The sequence below is a fragment of the Pyrgilauda ruficollis genome, unplaced genomic scaffold, assembly GCF_017590135.1.
Source record: "Pyrgilauda ruficollis isolate IOZ18807 unplaced genomic scaffold, ASM1759013v1 scaffold10, whole genome shotgun sequence".
In the NCBI taxonomy this organism is placed as follows: Eukaryota; Metazoa; Chordata; class Aves; order Passeriformes; family Passeridae; genus Pyrgilauda; species Pyrgilauda ruficollis.
Genome location: NW_024508101.1, coordinates 10,971,968 through 10,981,620, shown reverse-complemented (window position 1 = coordinate 10,981,620; position 9,653 = coordinate 10,971,968).

The window sequence follows — 9,653 nt, the reverse complement described above, 5'->3', positions numbered from 1 at the left end:
CCGCCCGGCGCCGCCTCCTCCCGCCGCCGCTGCCGCCGCTCCGGGGGCGGGGAGCCGGCAGGGGGGTCCGCACTGCCCGCCGCCCGCGCCGACCGAGCGGCGGGACAGGGCGGAGCGCAGCCCTCGGTTTGCTCCTAATTTCTGGCTGCGGAGCCGCCGCCCAGCCGGTCGGCGCCCCCCGGCCGCGGTCCCCGCACGCCGGCCCCGGTGCCCACAACGAGTGCCGGCGGCGCGGCTGCTTGCGCCGGGCGCGGGTGATCAGCCCCCGCCGCGGGCCGCGGGGATGCGCCGGGCCCCGCCGGCGGCAGGGGCAGAGCCCCCGGGAGGGCAGAGCCCCCGGGAGGGCAGCTCCCCATCAGCCGCCACACCGGGGCAGCGACGGCCCCCAAACCAGAGACCCTCCGCGTCCGCCTGCTGGCCTTTCTTTAGCTGTCCACGGCTAACGGAGCCACCGCTTCTCCCTCACCTCTCACTTCATCACCTGGAAAAACTTCTCCCGCTAGGCAAATTCATTTCCCCACCTCTGGAGGCCATCTGGTCAGGTGGGTCACCTACAGCCAGTTTCCCAGGACCATGACCAGATGGCTTTTGAGTATCCCCGAGGTTGGAGACCCCACACCTTCTCTGGACAGCTTGTGCCACTGCTCACCCTCAAAGTAAAATGTGTTTCCTGATGTTCAGAAAGAACCTCCAGTATTTCGGTTTGTGCCCATTGCCTCTGACCCTGTCACTGGGCACCATTGGAAGGAAATGTGGCCCTGGATACCATCAGTACCTTTATGGTAAAGGCACATCTCTGGCTCACATTTTATTTGGTGTTGCCACGACCTCCAGGTCCTTTCCTGCCAAACTGGTTCCCAGCTGGGTGGCCCCAGCATATTCTGGTGCATGAGATTGTTCCTCCCCAGGTGCAGCCCTTTGAAAGCCTTGCTGGACTGCAGGAGGTTCCTGTCAGCCCACTTCTCCAGCCTGTCAAGGTCCCTCTGGATGGAAGCTTGACTCTCTGGTTTATCAGCCAGATAAAGATATACAGATATGCATCTCTTCCCAGTTGTGTGTTGGGATCCTGAACTCCACCACCTCATGCTCACTGCAGCCAAGGCTGCCTTTGACCTTCACAGCCCCAACGAGCCTCTCATTGCTGCTTAGTATGAGATCCAGCAGAGCATCTCTTCTTGTCAGTTCTTTTATCACTCACTGCAACCTGAGGCTTGGGGTATTGCATCTGTTTTCTGAAGCTGGGTCTGTGTTGGAGCCTCTGCCCTAGCAGGGACAGCTGCTTTGACACCTGCTGGGAAAACCATTCCATGGTGTGTCACCACCATATCCCAGACTGTCACATTGATACTAATTCAGATGATGTCCCCTTTTTCACGCCCTTCTGTGCAAACTGCTGTGTGCTCTATTAAAAAAAAAAAAATCTGTATCGCAGCAGTTTTGGGTTTGTAGCTCTTGGAGCAGTTGTGGTGGATAGCACAGCAAAGGAACATGCTGAATATCCTGCCGAAAATCATTATTACAGCAACAAGACCAACTGCTCCAATTAGACTAAATTTCAAATTAAACACATCTTTAGTAGCCTCAGGGCACAACATTACAGTAAATGACTCAAGCAAGGGCTTTGTCAGACAGGTGCCCAAGAAACAAGGCTCAAGAGGTCCTGTAATACCACAGCATTTGTGAGGGAACACGTGCCAGCTCCTTGCACTTCAACCCCTCTTGCCAGCTGGATGAACTACAGCCATCCCACTCCCCTCCTGCAGCGTGTGGCCCCTTAGAAAAGCTGTGCAACTCTTGGTTCAAGGCCACAAGTATAACATGACTCCAAACCAAAGGATCCAAAAGCATCCTGGTCCCTTCTCACTAGGCACTCAGCTCATGTTTTCAAGTTTTCCTCAGCAGTAGTTAGGAACCTTTCTCTTTGGTTTCAAAACAACTTTTTCATTACACATTCTAGGAGGGAAGGGGATGCTAAAATCCAACATCGCAAGTTCCAACTGAGGAAACAGCTGTACTGTCATGGCCTCACCAAACGTCTTTGTGCTTGCAGGGCTTGTACCGTGTGCCTGGTACTCTGCCTCTCCCACACAGCATATCACTGAGACAGCAGGGCATAGGTCTGAAGGTGACCAGGATTTTAAATTCAAGCATTCTTATTCTTTAAGTGTTATTAAAAATACCCCAGAGTCTTTATTTCCCTGTAAATAAATTGATTTTTTGTTGTTGTTGTTTGAAGAGTCAATCTCCTGAAAGAAAAATTGATGGCATTTTTTTTTTTTCTGTCATGAGCTTGCTGTTTTTCAACAACTAGAGAAAGGTGTCAACGTGCCATAACCTGCTGAACTCTATAATGAATCAAACAGCCACCTGAGGGTACTTGCTATTATTGATACTGACCTTAGCAGCTCCTAGCAGCCTGGCCATGGCACATGTCACCCATTTGTGCAGTTGCCAGCCTCTTTTTGCCAGCTCTTTCTCTCCATCATCTGCTCCAGTGCTGCAACTTCCCTCAGCAGAACCAGGGCAGGTAACAGACTGGCTGCACCCCTTCCCCAGCCTGGCAAGGCAAAGCTGAGAGGCTTTTACCAAAGTACTTGCTTTTGGCTTCTTTTAGACCACATCCATCCCGAGCTCTGAAAGTCCTTTTTATCCAAAATCAATGCAGCCCCCAGCCCCCACCAAGCAGGAAATGCAGCAGGAACTACCGAGCTGTCTGCTTACCCATTAGATGAGATAAAAACACTTTAGTGCACTGAGATTCTAGCCCAGGCATGGCATTTAATGAATGCTCTTGTCATTTTTCACTTTGTTGCTGGTAATTTGGCTGTCTTTGCATGCAGGTGGCTTACTACAAGTGGGTAACTAAAAGCCTTTCAGATCTCCTGACCCTGCCACATCCAGCTCCCAAATCTCAGAAGCTCATGGCGCTCTCTGGATTTATTTTGACATTATACATCAATCTCAGACTGAGCAACAAAGGGGGAGTATGAAAGGAGAAGATACATCTTAGGCAAGAAAATTAAATAAAATTAGTGGCAACATCGATCAGCCAGGTCAGCGCTGCCAGTGGAGCAGAAAACAGCCGGCAGAGATGGGCAGCACCAGCTCTCTTTGAAAAGCAGCACCAGCTTCAACCCAGCACAGCCCCTGCATCTCCATTTCACACTCCCTGGAATAGGTGCAGCTGGCTTGGCTCTCTCTTCTGAGGCATTGACAGCTTTATAGTCAAAGGCTTGTCATTTCTCATTTGATCTCCCTCCAGCCTCCCTACCTGGTGTATATTCTCATACGATGTTCAGAGCACTGGTAAAAGAGGCTTTACAATTGCACTAAATGCTTTTTTTATAGCTGCTTCAAAGCTGTTCAGAAATTTGTCTTGGTATTACCATTATCTGTTCTTTTCTGTTCTTCCCCAAAATTGTTCAATTTCACAGTTACGTCTGTTAGGCAGAATCAGAAAGCAAGTGTGTATTTTAGGCTGGCAAAACTGAAAATCCTTCTGCTGTCTCCCCCTGTGAGTTACTGTAACGGCTTTTGCCTTCAGGAAATTCAGCCAGCTTTCCCATTTCAGTGTAAGGGTCACATTTTGTTCCAAGATGCCTGCAAACAAATACTACTGAGGTAGAGGAATGAGGTGATAGCTAAGGGAAAGAATTTGGTGACTAAGACTTGTCAATTAAAAAAGAAACTAACCACAAAGTCTAATCTCAAGAGAAATTTAACTTATTTTGAAACTCCACATGAAAAAAAGCAGCAACTCATTAACTTGAAATATGCTGGTGAGATGTTTTATTCTCCTAAATACAGCAAAACTGAGTTCATCTGCAAAGGTGAAAGTGATCTATTGCCTGTGCTCAGCAGAGCAAGAAAGTAAACAATAAGTAAAACAAATAAACAGTCAGATATTAAGTTCTGGCAGTGTTACAAAATGCAAGATGTCACTAGCACCAGGAAAAGGGTTTAACCCTTCTTTCTTTGCCCACTGACACTTGTCAGGGCAACAAAAGGTGATCTGTGCCCATTCTTAGATCAGAAGGAAAAAACGGGCTGTTCCCACTACCTTGATTGCCTGCTCTCTGGGGCAGAGGCTGGGTGACACAGCAGGTTTGTGGCACACCATGCTATTTAACACAATCTTCTATCAAGCTATAAAGCTTCTTGGCATCTCATCCCTCCAGAAGAGGAAAATTCCTTGCCCTGTCCAGCCCCTCCTTCCTTAGGCACAAGGAAAGATTTAACCTCTCCCTTTTTCCAGAATATGTGAATTTACTTCAGAGCCTCCGAAAAGCTTTGTGTAAGCTCATTTGCTGACTTAGCCTTTTTAATTCTGGGACACCATGAAACCTTTTGACTGTACCAAGCAGGGGCGGGTACCTGCTTCTATTCCTGCGTAGCCCAGGCATGCAGCCATTCTCTGGGCAAAACACACAGGTCCTGCTCTCATCCAAAATCCTGCTGGGGAAGATCTATAATAAACTCTTCAAGAGGAGAGACCGGGAGTAACTAATGCCTTCCAGAATAGGCTGTAATTAGAAGAGAAGAGATTCTGCTCTGTTTAGAGCCCCAGCAAGGTTTTCTCTATCAGTTTGAGCCTTTCTTCATCTCTGCATCAGTTTGTTCTCCTTAAGGGACAGCACACTGCCCACCTGGGACAAAGTGCTGCTACCAGCCCTGCTTCTTTCCCATCCCTGGTGGGAAATGCAGGGCAGAACGAGCACAAGTTGTGCTTTAGTTCCCTGTTTCCACATGCCCCTGCTGCCTCCCACCCCTAAAGGTTCGTGTTTCTCTCCTCACAGAAGTGGAGCTGATTGCTGCATTAACAGCCACTCTGACAGCAAACCTCAGCGGATTCTTAGAGGGCAGAGCAAAACAGAGCTATTTTGAATTTGATTCAGGGGCCAGAATAACCTTTAACAGAGTCACCTGGGGCAAGGAGGCAGAAGCTCTCCAGCTGAAATCACCCAGGTTTCCTCACAGCCCAGGGGACAGGGCTCCTCATTTGGGGGGAATGGCAACCAGGACACACTGCTCTGTCACTGCTGGCGTGCAGAGGGATGGTCACAGCCCTCCATTTACACAAGGGGTGACTTCTGAGCCCCCAGCCAGGAAGGAGAATGGCCCCAAACAGATGTAGTCCTTTCACATCATTTAATCTGGACCTCTGTACAGCTTAGAGAACCCCTTTATCTCTGTGTTGAGCTTATGAACTCAGACAGTAAACAAATTACTTTCTGGAAGGGATGAAAAATCTGCAGAAATGAAGATGTCATGAGGGCAGCAAGCCTCAGATCTTCTAAAGCTTTTAGCTGGGGCAGAAGGACAAGCAAGATAAAGCCCAGTAAAGCCAAGGGGTTGATGACAAGGCAAAGGAGGTTTAGTCTTAGCTCTGCCTGTTTTAGAGATAGGACCAGAGCCTGAAGAAGTTACTGTCAAACCCTCTTTGTTTGAGGAGCACACAGCAGGGAGCTGAGCACAGCAGCCAGCAGGACAGACCCCCCCCGTACCCAAGACAGATGAGCAGCTCAGAGATGAGACCCAGATTCAACCAGAAGTCAGGATGCTCAGAGAAGCTCACAGTGATGAAGCCAGACCAACACCAAAGCAGTCAAGAGTCAAGACCTAGGTCAGAGTCTGTGATGGCAGCCACCATCCAGGAATCACTTGGCAGTTCCATAAGTGGAAGATGACCAAGATCAGGAAGGCAGTCTATGGATCACAGCCCAAAGCAATAGGTACTTTGAGCAGGCACAGGGAGACATACACCAATATTTCCCCCCCTCAAAGCTCACATAAGCCCCAGGCTGAGCTTAAATAGAGCACCAGGCCATAGGTGTGGATAGAGGCCCAGGAGAACCTGGTCAGAGCAATTAAGGCCTATTAGTACCCCCAGAGCCCAGATATAAACCTGTCTCCTTGAACAGTGATGTAAGAAGGTGAGGGAGAGCTCCTGTCTTTTAATGGGCAAAGTATCTTCACTGTAGAACGCAGAGGTGGTTTACAACCTTTCTTACCAAACTGAAAAGGCTAATCATCTTCAGAAAAACTCTTGCTGTTTTAATAGCTGACTAAGCTGGAATGTGGGTATGTATTTTCAGAGTGGAGGGATCAGCCTGTACCTGAAGAGGGCTGGTAACTCTTGCCTCTGAGGAGAGCCACTCACTGACTCATAGGCTCTACTGGTACTCCTACATATGTGTTTCCATGGGATTTGGTGGGACTGAAGCTCTGCAGCATCTTTTAGACAGGACAGTTACTGTCAGATCTCCCTGAGCACTAGATCACCCAGAGAATAAACTTGGCACTTCCTCTGGGTTCCCCCAACAGCCTTACCTCTCCTTTAGAGAGAAGTGACTTGCAAAATGGGCAGGAGGGAGCACAAGCACTTCCAAGGTGCTTTTGCTGTAAAACTGCTGAGCTCAGCAGCCCCTGAAGGCTGCTCACAAATGTTTAGTAGAGGCCGAGGGGCATGCTGCATGGCTGGAATCCTTGGCAGACCAGTGCTTCATGATAATGGAGACATTAAATCAGTGATGGCAGCAAGAACTGCATAATAGATGCAAAATACAGCAGAAGCCTGATCCAATTTTGGCTCTGCTTTGTTAAGTAGAAAAGTATTTTAGGAGATGGAAAAATACTGGGAAGTTCAGAGTGCATCCTTGCTGCAGCACAGTAGGAGATGTAGCTGTTTGCAGTGACTCACCTGTACCTGTGGATCCACATCTGCTGTAAACATATTCCCATACTGCCTTCAGATGCTGGAATTCAGCTGAGTTGACAACAAGGGCAGGGCTGTCAGCACCTGAAAAAGCCCTCCTGGCTGGACTGCAGCTGGCTGGACTGCACTGGGATGGGAAGATGCCACTAACCAACACAACTGCTGAATCCTGAGCACCATTACACTGGGGAAGCTCTTGTCACCCAGTTTTCAGACAGGTCTTTAGTAAGCAGAGGAGATGGACAGAGAAGCTTCCAGCCAAGGTCTGGCATAGGAGAAAGTGAAACACTGCTAGTCCAGAAATGCTAAATATGCTAATTTTCCCAAGAGGCTTTGGCATTAATCTGAGGAAAACCACACCTTACTGAATGTAGAATTTCACCTGTTCAAGGGGGCATCTGTCATTTGACAGGCAAACTCAGAGAAACAACCACTGGCACACTGGATGAGCCCGTGACTTGCAGATGTGGTGTGTTGCTTTATGATCACAATAAAGGCATAAGCTAAACTCTGCTACTATGAATGAAAAGCCCTTTCCTTCAAGCTCCATCTCTCCCTTTTTCCCAGCTCACACATGCTGATTGATTAGCTGCTATCTGCACTTGCTCATGCAGCCCCCAGCAGGTGCACTGTTTGTGTGTGTTGTTTGTTCCGTGCTCAGCTCAAGTCAAACAGTTTATTATGAGATGCAGAGAGCCCTGCTGCTCTCTCAGGAGTTTGCACACAGCAAGTTCAGATTAAACTGCATCAGGATCTGGCCCACCATGCCCTTTTCAAATCCAGATGCTCTTTGAAGCCAGACTGACCCAGCCTTTGCCAACAACCACAGTCCCAAGGGGAAGATGACCACAAGAAGGGACACCACTTGTCTCCATAAAGCCCTGTCTCCTTTACAGGCAGCACCTTTATTATCCTCCATGTGAGCCCAGGCATAGCCTGCTGTGAAGAGACCTCACCTCCCCCAGACTCTTGCCTTTGCCCCTGGCTGCCAGGGGCACTGTGCAGTTTGAATCACAGCAGCAAAAAGCCAAGTGCACAAGCTTGGCTAAACTCAAGGTTGTCAGGGGAGCAACTCCTCATTCCATGAGTGGGGCTTGGCTTGCTGAGCTCCAGAGCCCTGCAGCAAAACCCTCACTAGATTCAGCAGGAGCATGGCTCCTGGCAAGGCAGTCCCTGCTCAGAGCAGCATTGTTTTCACCCGTCTGCACCCCTGTCCAGACCAGACACCTGATGCTGTCAACAGCCAAAGCTTGCTCCAGGGAACCTGAAAAGCTCAGTGGCCGTGAGAGGAGGAACATGCCTTCAGACTGGCATTAACACTCCAGTGAGCAGCTGATGCCAGCAGGAGTGAGGGCGCAGCTGCAAGAATTCATTGCGCTGCTGGATGCTGGCAACACAATGGTGGGAGGGCACACTGCCTTTGTGCTGAAGATATGGGAGGCAGAGTGAGCAAAATGACAAACAACTGACTCCAACAATGGCATCTCTCTTGTTGCCACTGCTCACTTCATGTGCCAAGCGAGGTGGGACCAGAGCACAGGAGGCAGGAGAAAGCTGTAGGACAAAAGTGAATGGTGCCTAACAGCCCAGACCAACAGCAGGGCAAAGAGTTGGGAAAATCAGGAGTCCTGCCCCATTCCTCTGTATCTCTCATGGTTTGCATGGTTTGGCCATCTATTTAACTGCAGGTCACTACAGGCATAGCAGAGGCTTCACAAGGTTGCAAGGGTTTAGGAACTATTTTCTATTTCGCCAGTATGACACAAAGCCTCTTCCTCCTCCTGCACCCAACATTCATTGACACAAACACACCAGTTTGCTTGACAAGCTTATTTCATCCTTTGTTGTTTCTGGTTTTGCTCTCTCAGGGCCAGGACCTTCCCTAGCAAGATATGTGGGTTCCCACAGAGCTGGGCACAGTGTGCAAGCACTTGCAGCTGCTGTCCCCAGGGACACTCTCTGTGGCGTCTGGCATGAGGAGGTAAGGTGCTAACAGCTGTGTCCCTGAGGAACCACACTGCACCTCACCAGGCACACAGCAGCTTGGCTATCCCCAACCCAGACCTGATCCAGGCCCATGTTCAGGGGCAAAGGCTTGCTCAGGCAGGGAAGGAATACCAGGAAGTGTCTCTATGGGCTGCCTGCAGAAAGCCCTAGTAGACAGAGACCCAGTAGGAAGGGAAAAAAACAGCCAAAACAGTTAAACAAATACACAGGAGGGAGCTGGCAGGCAGAGGAGGCAACCCACAGAGCCAGTTTCAGGCTGAGTCATGTGCTCAGCCCCCAGCAGGGCTCAAGCACTGCTGGCTCCAGGCTGGGAGGACACACACACACACATCACTGTGACAAACCCCACGGCGTCAGTGCTGACAGCCAGGGACACCTCTGCTTGGCCAGCACACAACTGCAGCAGCCAGCTCACAAATTCTCCTGAGCTCAGGCAGGAGGCTGGAGATGCCATAACGTCCCACAGCTCCAGGCAGGAAAAAGCACATTCACTGCAGAGCTCAGCTGTGTCCTGCAGAGGGGTTACTGCTTCTCCCAGACTGGAATCCAAGTGGCAGCCCAGGCAGGAGATCAAGGCTGTCTAACCCAAGTGTGTGTAAGGAAGGGAGGTGGGAAATACTGAGATGGGACAGTCACAATGGGATACAAACATAAACAGGCAACACAGGGAAGGAACCACTGCAGGCAGGTCCTTGGTGGGCAAGGCAGAATTCACAGCAAGTGTGTCCTGCTATCAGTCCACAGATGTCTCAGCTAGAGCTGACAGCCAGCACTGGCCGTTCCTACTAACCTGAAAACATGAGATGTGATTGTACCCAAACCTACCCCCACAAGCTGCTGAGCAGTTCACACAGCATCCAGGTTGCTCACTTAAGCTCTTACTTCCACTCTTGGTCGCAGGAGTTATCAAAAGAGGAAATGCAGAAGTATT